The sequence below is a fragment of the Felis catus genome, chromosome B2 (genome assembly GCF_018350175.1).
Source record: "Felis catus isolate Fca126 chromosome B2, F.catus_Fca126_mat1.0, whole genome shotgun sequence".
NCBI classification, from domain to species: domain Eukaryota; kingdom Metazoa; phylum Chordata; class Mammalia; order Carnivora; family Felidae; genus Felis; species Felis catus.
Genome location: NC_058372.1, coordinates 87,442,058 through 87,456,964, shown reverse-complemented (window position 1 = coordinate 87,456,964; position 14,907 = coordinate 87,442,058). Strand labels below are relative to the sequence as shown.

General features: G+C 35.0%; 2 long non-coding RNA genes across 4 annotated transcripts in view; one reads left to right on the top strand and one right to left on the bottom strand.

Moving 5' to 3' along the window:
- Nucleotides 1–14,907, bottom strand: part of LOC111560502 — a 415,346-nt gene that overhangs the window by 187,825 nt on the left and 212,614 nt on the right. The window lies entirely within an intron of this gene.
- On the top strand, nucleotides 975–9,403 carry LOC109499791. The gene is made up of 4 exons (XR_002157298.3): nucleotides 975–1,080; nucleotides 1,180–1,440; nucleotides 8,555–8,693; nucleotides 9,131–9,403. It is a non-coding gene; the product is annotated as an uncharacterized LOC109499791 (long non-coding RNA).

The following is a 14,907-nucleotide window of genomic DNA, read 5'->3' as shown; positions in this document are numbered from 1 at the left end:
CCTCACTTCAGGCTACTTAACTTGTAAAGGGATACCAGTTATTCACATGTCATACCCTATTTTCTTCCAGATCTGAGTCAAATATCAGCATGTCATTAGTTAGTCATCTGAAACCTAAAATCATTGGTGACCTACAATAACCTTGTGAATATGCTGGAAAAGTCTTGGTAATATATGGAAGAGAAAAGTCAAGACTTAGAAAAAGAAAAGTGTTGAAGTGAGTTTATTACAGGCAACTGCCTCCTATTTATTCCAGTCCAAAGCACTCAACCTTCACAGAGATATTAACAACTGAATTGTTGAAGGAGCACCAATATCCTCAGAAAGCACTGTCATAACTGTCCTCTGAAGGCAGGGAGGAAGGAGCCATCTCATACTACCACTGAAATGGGTTCCTTGATTTCAGTGGGCATGATAAGAGCTAAGGGTACCAGAGACTTAATTATAAAAGGCAAGGAGAATACTGTTGCCATAATGGGTATTAGGGCTAAAGGGACCTTTATAATGAACTTTGAGAATGATTAATTGACAATAGCGTCCTTATAACTAAATAAAGAAATAGTCTTATTTGATCTATATAGTGAAAACCTCTAGGTCTGGTGAAAGAGGCTTGATTGACTAGAATTACCCTAATAGAAAAATCACAGCCTCTCACTTAGAAGGCAAGGTACTGATGTGGAAGAATGATATCACCTCTCAGTCTTCCTCAAAGTAACTGCAGTCATTTACCGCAGTCTGTACATTGAGAAAGGAGAAATATTCAGATCTTTTCATGATTTGCGCCATGGACCTCTTATGGTAGCCATGTAATAAACTAAGTTTTGGCCCAAGACCACCTTTCATTCAGGTCAGCATGTCTGCAAACTCATTCTGTAGTTATTTTCCCTCTTCCTAGGTGTCACAGTAGAAATAGACATTCTTGAGAGCTGGCAAAATTCCAACAATTGTTCTCTAATTCTTGGAATGAGAGCTGTTATGAGTCATGATGCGTGTGGTAACCACCTTGCAAGATGGTCCCCCAATGACCTCTGCTTCCTGGTATTCACAGCCTTGTGTAACACCCTCCCACGCTGTATCAGGGTTAGTCTGTGTAACTAGTAGAATGGTTATAAAAGGCAAGATTATAAAAGACATTGTGACTCTGACCTTTGTTCTTCTCTTATATCACATGTTCTGAAGGAGCCACCTGTCATATTATGAGGAAACCCAAACCTTATAGAGAGGCTCATGTGACAAGGAATTGAGTCATTTGAGTGAGCTATCATGGAAATGGACCTGCTGATTTCCTGATTTCAGGGCAGACCTTGAGCCAGAACCACCTACTTGAATTCCTAACCCAAGAAATGTGTTCTCAACTCTAGCTACACATCAAATCTATTACCTTTTAAAACTGCACATGACCCTGGCTCAGATTCCAAAGATTTTGATAAAAAATCTGAGGTAAGACTTGGCTGGCTATTTGTAATAAAAACAAAAGGTGTTTTGGTTTATAACTACGATATTGAATCACTATTCCATACTGATTTATTTTTCACCTGGTTCCAATTTTTATAGTTTTTGTATCATTACTTTTTCAACTTATCTTAAATACAAGTGAGAATAAGGCAAGAAAATCAGTCATAAAGAAATCACTAAATCACTTTAATGTGCATGGGAAGTCCCTAGAATCATGTCTAGGGTAACACAGAGAATTTCACTGTATTTTCTCTTTCTAGTTCCTCCTATCCTCCAACCACCTTTATTTGGGTGAAATCAGAGCAAAAATACAGCTAAGGTATGACTTTAAAGGACAAAGATTACACAGGGATAGCCTGAATGGCTAGTAGAGAGATGAAAACAAAGAATGGCAATTCTTTGCTCTGATTAGCAACTTTGTGCATAGGTTTGGAACTCAGGAGTCTCTCTGCACCTGCCAATCCTCTCTTCTCTGCCAGGCTATCATCATGCAAAGTTTCCCAACCACAAGAGTCAGCTACCACAAATTGCATCCTAGGCACAGCTATTCAATCTCAAATTCCTATAATATATGATGGGCTCAATAAGGTGACATCTGGAAAACCTACATTTGGGGGCTGATCTACAGACATCCTACTGCAGATGTGGACACGAATAACTCCTAATCTAATCTAAAAGGGACTCACCCAAGTCCATCACCAGCTATTATATTTAATGGTATTAGGCAAACTCTAATCAGAAGTTTAGGCAAGAGACATGGAAAAGAACAAAGAGTTCCCCAATAACTGAGTATGATTAAAGGAAGGATTGCTTTCAGCAAGAGGCCTAAGAGTTTAGTTCTAAGTGTTTTTCCAACCTTTTCCCCACACAGTACTGCCTTTCTGACATGCTCAGTGCCTAATCCAACACACATCTTCAACAAAGCTGGGATTCCATTTTGGTAGACCTTCACTGCCTTGACAGTGAGGAGACAGAGTGCTAGAGACAGAGGAGATATTTTTTAAAAAATATATTGTTATTCACATGACTGAAAATCTGATATCTACTCCACTACTTTCCCCTTTGGAAAGGAAGAATGTATTAGGAAGGTTTTTCATATGCTCTCCCCTGAGAGGTTATCCAGCCTTCACTTAAATATCACCAGTAAAAGAGATCTTAACAATTACCAATGTAATCCATTCTATGAACAACACTAGAAATCAATAAAGCTTCTCTTTGAGGCCAAATCATACTACCTAAATTTCCCACATACTGATCCAAGTTTTGTCCTCTGAATGACAGAAATCAAATCCTATTCTTCTATCTGCAAGATTTCAAATACTGAAAGACAACTATAATGTCCTATCTTTTCTAGACTAAACATCTCTAAATCCTTCAACTCTTCTTGCTAAGACATAATATTATATCCTCTTACCTTCCCATGTGTCCCTGAATATGCTTTGATTCAATGTTTCTCAAATGCTTATTTAGTAGCTTGTTTTCTAAAACAGAAAATCTAAGTCCCACCTACATAGATTAGAATCCAGTAATTCTGGGGTAAGGCTTGGAAATTTACATTAAAAAATTCCCAGTAGGGGTGCCTGGGTGGCTCAGTCCGTTAAGTGGCCGACTTCGGCTCAGGTCATGATCTCACAGTTCATGAGCTCGGGCCCGCATCAGGCTTTGTGCTGACAACTCAGAGCCTGGAGCCTGCTTCGGATTCTGTGTCTCCCTCTCTCTCTCTGCCCCTCCCCTGCTTGCACTCTCTCTCTCAAAAATAATAAATAAGCATTAAAAATGTTAAAAAAAATCCCAGTAAATTTCAGTACAATCAATATTCTAGATTATTAATATGATGCCCTGAACAAAACCATAACTATAGTTGAAAGAAGTAATTATTATCTCCTTAAAGTCAAGTACTATACTCCTATTGACAGAGTCTAAGATTGGATCATAAATATTAGTATTAACTATTTTCAGAATACTAGCAAATAGAATTTCTAGGAGGTATCTCTTATGTCATCTTATTATCTTCTTATGCCCATGCCATTGGACAGTTTTACCAAGGTACATAGCTGATAAGCAATCACTTTCATTTTTCTAGCCTCTCAGCTTAGACTAAAAATCTAATTTTAGATTTTTCAAATCAAGAAATTTTCTATGCCAGAAAAGCACATCTTCAAGTGCATTAGTCATGTGGGATCATAACAAAATACCATACTCTGGATATTTCTTAAGCAACAGAAATTTACTTTTCACAGTTCTGGAGGTTGGAAGTCTAAGACCATACCAGCATAGTCAGATCCAAATGAGCATTCTCTTCTTGGCTTGCTAACAGCTGCTTTCTTGCTATATGTTCATATGTCCTTTCCTCTGAGTGCATGTGCAGAGAGAGAGAGAGAGCTAGGTCACCTGGGTCTCTTCTTTTAAGAGCACTAAGTCTATCATGAAGACCCCACTCTGATGATCTCATCTAAACCTAATTATCTTCCAAAGACCCCCCAACTCCAAATACTATCACATTGGGGCTTATGGCTTCAATGTATGAATTTTGAAGGGACACAATCCAGGCCATAACAACAAAGTAGAAACTTTCTAGTAATTTATTCTATCATGATTATATGCACACTCCAGTATGGGAAATAACAACGTTCATTCTGTTCCCACTTGCTAATATTTTCCTTATATTTTTAAATTGAGGCTCAACTCACCAATATCAAGTAAACTTCCACGATTAGCTCCGCCTCTGATCTACTCATGTATCCTCAATAAATACTTGAACTGATTTTAGGAATTCATATTTAATATAAGCTTTCCAAGGATAAAAAACAATTTCTCAAATTCTTTAGTAAATCTCCACAGTATTGAGTTTTGTAGTCTTTATATAGTAGATGACCAATGAATAAGAAATAATTCAATGGAAATTATTAATTTTTCCTACCGTGTCACTTTCAAACCTTCTCCTTTTTTCAAAAATATACATATACTTATTAAGGTATCAGGCACTGTTCTAGATACTGAAAAGAAGCAATTAATAAAATCTATATGCCCTCCTTTATAGAGTTAATGGCCTAGATGGGGATATATGTATTGAAAATAATAATCACAGAGATGAAATATACAATTAAAGTTGTGATAAACACCTTCAGGAAAAAGAACTAAATAAAATGAAAATAAAGTTGTGGCAGACATTGTGAAGGAAAAGTAGATTGACAGATTACAATGCGGGCCTGACTAGCACAAAATTCAGGGAGGACTTCTCTGAAAAAGCCATGTTAGGAGAGATCTGAACGACGAGCAGATGACAGCCAAGCAAAAGGACAAATTCCAAGCAAAGGGAATAGGACAGAAAAAGATTCCAAAGCAGTAAGGAGCTTAGCCAGCCCCTTTGGGGTAAATGAAAAAAGAACATGTGGCTAAAATGGGAGAGAAAATAGATTATGATGAGCGTGGAGAGTTATACAGGGACCACTTACAGATCAGTTAGAGGGGGTTAGATGTATTCTAAATGTACTGCACAGACACTGAAGAGCTACAGCAGGGAGTGCTGCAGTTTTAGATCACTCAAAGCTACTACATGCAGAATATGTTGATGGGAGACAAGAGGAAATAGACAATCAAGTTTGCAAGCTTCCACAGAAGATAGTTTAGGGGAGAAAAGATATTTGCTTAGACTACAATAACAGTGGATATCTGAAAAAGCAGGCAGATTCGGGGTATATTTTGGAAATATATTCCAGAGGAATCAAAACGGGGGTGTAGAGGTTGACACACATTTGCTTTCATACAATGCTTACAAACAGTATGTGCTTTCCATAACTGCTAAGACTCACAAAGATATCTTTATGTCTAATTGCCCCTCTATCTTTTGTCTAAATGTTCATTTCAAGTAAAAGCTAGATTTGTTTAACTTTGTACAACAACCAGCACAGCGTGATAACCATATTACAGTCTCTTAAATTCACTTAATAAAATTGTATCTAACAAGATTCTGGGGTTCTTAGTGAGTCAATATTATAAATATTGAAGGAGAGTGTCACAAGGGACAGACTTTTAATTCAAAAGAACCTGACATTCTCTTTAAATGGCATTTTTCCCAAAAGTTAATATCAATTTTAAGGAATTAGAATGTGAACTTATAACATTAACCTCAAATACAAGCTTCTAGCAACCACCAATATCCCTAACTTTAGTGAAACCTATCTCTAAATTTGAAGTGAAACTATAACTGCACTTTAATGTTACAAATAAGATTTCTATGTGAAACATGCAGGACTTCCAAAATACATAAGATGCATAGAATGATGTTGCAAAATAAAACAGTTTAATAGTCAGATTCTTACTGTCTTTGAATATGGAAATATAAAACTCCTTGCTCCTAAGCTATATAGTCAGAAAAAAAAATCAAATGGGTAAAAAATAGTGTTAAAGTCATATAACATCCTTTAACTTTAACAATCATGCTAACTTTTCTCTCTCCTAGAATGTCAACTGAGAAAGAAACAAATTGAATTACATAGCTGCAGATATTCTTTTCAATGTTTTCCTTACTAGAAAAGGGATAGATATTTTTTGAAAAAAGAAAGTAAGGGGAAAAGCCTAGTCAAGAGGAAAGAGATTCCAAAAGGATTTATATATATATACAAAGATCATATCTTCTCTATCAACCCACTTTCCTATTTCAACCCTGATCATTTTCTTCATGGACAATAAGCACTAACCTAGTGTAAAATAGTGTAGGAAGAGTATGTGCATATGTGATGAATAAAATACAAGCTGCACCCATTTTGGGTGTTTTTATCATTAACTGCTGTTGCATAAACTGAACATACAATGGGCTGTGACACTGGATAAATCATTTGTTTCCACTTGTTATTGATGACATTTCATAACTCGTTTGGGGCTCTGCTTTGCCCCGTCACTCGTGAGTTATGAGGTCATCAATCATGACTGGGAATAAATGATTTATGTAAGTCACCCTATTGTATATTTTAGGTACAGTATACAATAAAACACACACTATTGATTTCTAATATTGTTGCATTACGTTTATCATGTGTGTTTGTGAGACTGTGATCTTGTGTCATCTGCTGCAACTGAGTATGAGATGCTAAAATAATTTATGAGAAAAGAAATGTACAAAAATGACTCAGAGAATTCCTATTTTTAATTAATATCTTGCTAAAGCAATTTTAAAGGCCTCCTGAATTAAAAATACTGTCTCAAGTAAGGGGAGTTGCAGTTAAGGACATGAAGTCAATATATAAGGTCATGATTAGGAAACAGAAAAGGACTAAAGAGACCTTTCAATAGAGGATATGCCACCCTGAATAACCTACGGAGATACTGAAGACAAATCTCCCACTGAGAAACACTGTACTGTGTATTACACTTGAAAGGATCAATGGCTTAGTAACAAGAATACCATGGAAATACAAAAAAAAAAAACTTCTTCCAGCCATTTTTAGAGAGGAAAAAGGTAGAGTGGGGAACAAAAACCAAACTGCTCCCTTTCATTGATGAAAGCTTAGAACCTTTAACTATAATACAGGTTGAATTTGCAAAGAATCCACAAGCAAGTTTAATTAACATATTAATTGAAAATGAACATACAGTGATCAGGAAAATACTCTTACTAAAATGGAATTCTTTAAAAAGAATATAGCACCTTAAGGGATTGGAAAATTTTTCTTTTGCTTCCTTCCCATTTCATCTCCCAACTGATTTCTATTTTTTTTCTTGATGAGCTTAAAACTATAAACATGATTAAAAAAAAAATAAAACTACAAGAAAATGCAAAGAAATTTGAGGGAGGCAATCAAAAACATATTGAAAATCAAACCTAGAATAAGAGCATCAAAAATCTAGGAACTTTCAGCTATTTGCAATTACAAGAGTAATTGCTATTTTAACATGTTTTGCTTGTTCCAAAGAAACTCTGGTTCGTAAGCTGAAATTCAAGGAGTTTAAATCACCGCGAAATCTTTTAGGAGCTGATCAAGACTAAATATACAATCAAAACAACCTATTATCTACATATTTTAGTTGATTAAAAAAATAAGGTACTACTCTGAGCAGTACTACACAGAAGTTGTTGACCAGCTGGGTTCAATTCCCAGTGATGATAAAAAAATAAATAAATAAATACTTAATCTGAAGTATGAAGAATTTAGGTCAGATACAAAGAAAAAATTATTTTTCTTACAGGAAAGTATTAGATAATGACATTAGCTATTGAAAACAGTTGTAGAATTTTCTTTGGAAATTTTTAATAGTAATTTTACTTTTTAGAATGGTTTAGGTTTGTCCTACTCTAATGGCCAAGGGTTACATTATAAATTCAAATAACTTCTCACAATTCCTTTCACTGCTTAATCCTATGATGATACTAATTAATTAAGAGCACTGTTTTATAGAGCAACAGCATAAGAGGATTGAGAATTTCAAAAGTGAGAGTTGGTAGCTTTTATTGACTAGTAAGGTGATATATGAAAAAGCAAGTCAGAAGTCCACAGTTTAGCTAAAAATTCTCAGTTTAAGTCCAATATTATTAAGAAATATTTAATTTTTGAGGTTTTTCCCTAGATTTTTTTCTATTTGCCTTAATTAAGTATAAGATTTCTTAACCTACAGCATTGACTGGGCTTTAAGGGAGTTTAATACCTGAAATTGTATTAAAAAGTTACATATGATAAACACATATGATAAACACATATGTATATTTCTGGGGAAAGAGCTCATGACATTATTAAACTTTATTCAGAGTCCAGGTCTAGAAACAAAAAAAATTAAAAATTTTAAAAATGATTACAAACCACTGATTCAAGAGGCTGTCATTCACAATCAAGTCTATTATCCATCTTTCCAAATTGTTTATAAAAATAATTCCATTTTTTAAAGTTATTCTTTTGCCCCACCCCACCCCCACCTTTTTTTCCCCTGCCCCCACCCACTCCATCTCTCTGTCTCTTATGGCCTTGATTGGTTTTGGCAATTGGTCAGAATAAAGTACTTAAACTCAGTGGCTAATTTTTATATCTTTCAAGTGTCTTTGGATAAAAGTCTGATTGTAAATTCAAAGTATGAACTTAACTAAAATCACTTTTTTTCTTGTATGCAGATATCAATTAGATGTGATCTGCCTTCTCTCCTACACATAATCAAAAGAGTAGCTGCTACTTAAATGTGGAGGAAACTCATATATGGAATCAAAACAGTCACTGAAGAAAAAAAAAATTTCCTCTTCTAAAACTCAAAGGGTAAACTTTGTAATGTTTTAATTTCAGATTTTATATTTTTAATGATAACAGTGCCATGAGCTATGGGAATATTATCATTTGATATAAGGAGACTACAAAGAGAGGCAGACAGTGTAATTAGGAAGCATCTTTGCAGATATGTATAGTAAGTGGTACATGATCAATTCAGGATATTTTTTGGAAGGAAGAAAGGAAGGGAAGAAGGAAATAAGAAAGAAAGAACAAAAGAGAAAGGAACAGGATATAAACCTGGCTTAATCAGTTTAGAGCCATTTTAATGAGCTTGTTCCCCAAGCATTAGAAATGCTGATGGAACCACAGCCTATACATTTGGTCCTTTACCAGGTTGGGTATGAGGAGACTGGGGACTTAACCCCAGCTCTGCTCCTGACTCACTGACTGACCTCAAGCCAGTTAACCCATCTGTTGTTTTTCAGAAGGTGATGACTTGGAGACTGTCTAGCAATTGCTGTGCATTAATGGGGTGACAGTCAGAGGAAGACGCCTGGGGCAGAAGAGCTTCAGTGTAAGGAAATCAGCCTTTACTGCTCTGCCCAATCATGTCAGCACCACTGCTCTTTCAAGGGGCTTCCCGCCATTGTTGCTCCCTGCTCCGGAACACCCCATGCTGCCAAAGCCACTGCAGGGGGTCACCTTTAACAGACAACCTCATTTTCAAATTTCCAGACCACTAAATCAAATGAACCAGTGCAAGAGTAATTTTTTTTTAAGGTTGCCAGAGAGATGCATAGAAGAGTTGCCTATCTTGGGAAGAGAAAATTACAGCAGGAGTCTCGCTTTGTGATGATTGGAAAAGAAGGTAGATCAGAAAGCAGCTTCTTGAGTTTGGGAATTATTTAGATTTTAAATTGTGTTTTGCTCTACATCAAATTGGATTAGATTCCTTGAATCTTCTAAGACTTTGATCCAGCCCATTTCACATTTACAAATTAAAAGGCAGCTTCAGCAGTGAAAATCATATAAGATACAACAAGAAAGCTTTGAGAGGCATACAGGCAGATTTAGCCTAAAGGCCCATCCACTTGCGTAGTGTCTCATACCAACATGTTTGTGCTTTGAGAAAATACACTCAATTCCTATAATGCTAAACATTCTTCAATAGAGAGGCATGCATTCATAAAGCAGTTGTATATCTACAATCCTTTATACTGTTTCATGTTTCTGAATCCAATAGTAATTTAGTCTATTAGAATCAATACCCCTAATTCATAAAAGCAAATTTTCAGGGCACTAAAAGTGTTGTACAAATGCAGACCAGTTAAAATTATAACCAAAGTTAAAATAAATGAGTGTCATATATTTGACACTTAACACGTCCATGACAACTAGGCTCACCCTAAACAATCATGCAGAAGTGAAAGTAGTGAGGAAAAAGAGAGGAAGAGGGTAAAACATTCAAATCTAAAAGTTTACAACGGTAAATATGAGTGTGCAGGAATACTTAAAGAAAAATCACTGATCTCCCTATGCATGAGCAGAAAGTTTGAACCTAAATATCATCCATCCAAACTATAAAGGTTAGACCAGACATCTGTTAAGAAATAAAAGGATCATCAGCTAACCCCAAACAGAATCCTTCAGCATAGTACACTCCAGCAACTTCCCAATGCCACAATGTGTGTGCAAGGCTTCATCAACAGGGTTTGAAAAGCACTGCTATTCTCCAGATAGTGCTCACTACATGAACGCTAACATAAATCAAAAATACTGGCATGTGTTCCCTGTAGTCACTGCAGCTTAATCCGCTTACTCTAACCCTTCCCACCTTCACACAGGGTCATCTCTCCATGTAACCGACATATTCCCCTTTCAAAAATCTTTTTTTTCATGAAGGTTTATAAATGCCTTATTGATTTTCCACACAAGGCCAGTCAACTTCTGACTTCACAAAAGGAGTTGAATAAAGTGGCTGAACCCACTGCTGTTTCCCTACCTACATAAGTAAAGTACCACTACCCAGTTAATTTTAGTTCTACTAACTGACCTGGTTACAGGATAGCCATCATCAGCCCTGGGTCCCCAAAGACAAAGACCCTTCTGTGCTCTTGCCTGACTATAAAGTTGCAAAACCAGTGGTCAAATAATTGCTTAGCCTGCTTGATTCTTCACCACCCCCTTACCCCATCTCAGTCCTATATACTGCAAAAAAAAAAAAAAAAAAAAAAAAATCTAGATGCAGCTTCTGAAAACTTTCTTTTGATATGTGATCACCTTTTCAACAAATCAGTCAAAAAAGACTGTCATGTATCTTCTGCATTTAAACATTAATATTAAGGTTATAAACTTTAAGATGTTTTTGTGTCTGACTTCACTGATAATTTTCCACAATTTTTAAGAAAATATTTATTTTCTTATCTTTATTATAGATTATTTTTTATTATTTTTTCATAGGTTATTAAGATTTCAGCTATTTCATAGTTTTAAATCTTATTTTATTTACATTCTTTTTAAAAAAAATTTTAATGTTTATTTTTGAGAGAGACAGAGACAGAGACAGACAGAATGCAAGCAGAGGAGGGGTAAAGAGAAAGGGAGACACAGAATCTGAAGCAGCCTGCAGGTTCCCAACTGTCAGCACAGAGCCAAACACAGGGGTTGAACTCACAAACCACAAAATCATGACCTGACTGAAGTTGGATGTTCAACCAACTGAGCTACCTAGTTGCCCCTTTATTTATTTATTTATTTACTTATTTATTTACTTACTTACTTACTTACTTACTTACTTATATTATTTCATTCACAATTTCTTCTTAGTTTCCATTTTCTTTTTTTAAACAAAATTAAGAATTTTCAAAAATGATCTGGCATTGAATTGTTCCTGCTTTAGCAACTGAATTACAGTATAGGCAAAAATAATACACACATTTTATATATATATATAGTGGAAAGTAGTAAATAGGCCTATACGGTTGCAAAGTTTCCACATTTTAAAGTAATACAATATTAATGCTAATTAAACTGAAAAGTTAATGATATATATTGTAATCCCTAGAGTAACCATTAAATATATATGAATTCCAAATACTCTAAAAACATTTCTATGGTCCAAGTAAGACAGCAAAGTAAAAACAGAGGAATAAAAAACAGGAGGAAAAAGAGAAAACAATTTTTTTAAATGTGACTTAAATCCAACCACATCAATAATTACATTAAATGTAAGTAGATTAATAATTCCATTTAAAAATCAAAGATTGTCACAATGGATTTTTTTAAAAGCAGGACCCAAGTCTATGCTGTATATATGAGATGAATTTTAAATACTAAGACACAAATAATTTAAAATTAAATGGATCGGGGTGGGGGGGTAGTGCCTGGCTGGCTCAGTGGATTAAGTGTCTGACTTTTTTGATATTGGCTCAGGTTATGATCTCACAGTTTGTAAATTCAAGCCCTAGGTTGACTGGCCACACTAACAGTGTGGATCCTGTTTGGGATTCTCTCTCTCCCTCTCTCTTTGCCCCTCCCCTAATTGCACACACTCTCTCTCAAAAAAAAATAAATAAACTTAAAAAATGTATAAAAAATTAAATTAAATTAGATGGGAAAAGATATACCATTTAAATAGTAAATACAAAGCTGGAGTGGCTATCATAGCAGCTTTATTTATAATAAACTAAAATTAAAAGCCTACATTCTAATAAAAGGAAAGTGGATAAACAAACCACAATTCAACTGTGCAATGAAATACTAGTTGGCAATTAACAGGACCTAACTGCTGATACACCCAAGTATGGATATATCTCAAAAACATACTAAGTGAAAAAGTTTCGCTCAAAACAACCTACTGTATGAATTCCATTTGTATTCCATTCTAAAACAGGTAAAATTAATCTGTAATGGAAAATATCAGAATGGTAGCTGTTTCTAAGTGGGCTGGGCAGGGATTGACAGAGAAGGGGCATGAAGGAATTTTCTGGGGTCATGGTAGTGTTTCACAGGATGATCCTGGGGATGCTTATACAGGTACATGTAATTATCAAAAACTCAATGAAACTACACTTAAGAATTCTGTATTTCATTGTATGTAAATTTTACACCAAAAGAAAAAAATGTAAATAGAACACAAATTAATGATATGCATGCTAGGTGTTAGGGGAAATTGTACTGATGTCTGCACTTTCATTTGAAATGCATCAAAAATAATAGATGAATCGAAGAATGTAGGAACAACTAAATGAATAGATCTGGGACAAAGCAATATACTAAAATGTTAATAGAAGCATCTAAGTGGTAGTTACATGGTGATCACTGAGAGATTCTTTCAAGTTTTCTGTATGTTTAAAATTTTTCTAAACAAAAGTTGAAAAATTACATATTAAAACAAAAATATAAAGAGGGAAGATGAAGAGGGGTACACAGAGGGCTAAATTGTATCTGCTTTGTTCTTGAAAACACAAAATGGTCTGAAGCAAATAGAGCAAAACATTATAATTTTAAAGACCCTAGTATTCATGGGTATTAGTTGTATTATTCTCTTTTCTCTCTTTTATTCATATTTTTCTTCATGCTTCAAATGTTTAATAATTTCATTTTTTTTAAATTTTTTTTTCCAACGTTTTTATTTATTTTTGGGACAGAGAGAGACAGAGCATGAATGGGGGAGGGGCAGAGAGAGAGGGAGACACAGAATCAGAAACAGGCTCCAGGCTCTGAGCCATCAGCCCAGAGCCGGACGCGGGGCTCGAACTCACGGACCGCGAGATCGTGACCTGGCTGAAGTCGGACGCTTAACCGACTGCGCCACCCAGGCGCCCCAATAATTTCATTTTTTATAAACTATAAATGGAATGACTGTAATACATTAGAGTATGAAGGGCAATGGACTGAATCCTGGGACCTGGCATTTTAGCACTCACCCAATCATTATGGGCTGTGAACCTGGTATAAAGTGACAAAAATCTCCCTGACCTTAGTTTCTTCATTTGTAAAATAAGAGAATTAAACTGAGTTGATATATTAGAGATTAATTTCATCTCGACAATTCTATAAACCTAAAATAAGCAAAAATAAACAAAAGTGTATTTTTAGGAATTGCTTCCAGTGAAATGTTATACATGAGCCCAAATACTCAGAGTTAATCTTACAAGTAGTCAGAGAATAATTTTGTGCATAATGGAATCACAATCTTTACATTTTTACTCAGCCTACTAAATGCAATAAAGTAACATATAAGTAGGGGGTTAATCATTACTGAAGAGCCCAAAGCCCAGAAAGAAAGAGAAGCAAAGTTTAGTTTTTAAGACATAATTTCTACTATTTATTCTTCTCATAACTTGGGGTCTTGGGAATTCCATTTTAAGCCTCACTTTTTTTATCCTTACATTATGGGGATTACAGTCAATGACCTTTAAGAACACTGCCAGCTCTAAGATTCTACAATTAGAATTCTATTTGGGTTAAATACCTGTGAGTATACATTACTAAACGTTTATTTATCCTCTCATAACCACTAGTACTCTACCTTTTTTTTCAAAGCCACTCAAGAGTATTGTCATTATCAATCCCCACCAAACAGCTACCCAAAATTGGTGTTGTTAGTGAATTATATGCAGTGGACAAATTAATCTTGTAAAACTATTGGGATTAAAATTTTCAATGCAGCATTTAGGGATATAAAAATAGGGTACTTCTGAAAATCAAACAGCATGTTGCCACGTTACCAACTAGTACCATCTTTTGGGTCTGCCATCATGTTCCATATGTACACAGGAAGGAAAATTAGAAGCAAAAATGAGACCTTGACGTATTTAAGGTTGATACTTAGCTGCTACTTGGTAGTTCCCAATCCCTTTAAGGAAATTACTTGACTGAGCTTGAAACACTGTTTTTGGTTATCAATTGAGTTAGACATTTAAGACCTGTCTTTCTGGCCACAAAATGAAACTTCTATCATCTTTTTCCAAAACAAACAAGCAAACAAACAAACAAAAAGAGTAGGACCAGGGAAGGAGGAGATTTTTATCCTTTAAATTCAGGTATTCTTTATCGCTTCTTGGCCTTTTGGTCAAGTATAAATTCACGTACATCTTCAACTCTTACCAATGCAACTTACCCATTATATCTTTACAACTATAATTCTTTATGAAAGAAGAGGATTTCTAAAATGTAATAATTATTGCTACTTCTCAAAAAAAAAGTGTCCCTCTTTAAACAATGCTATAATTTCTGTGAACAGTCTAATTTTTTTTTA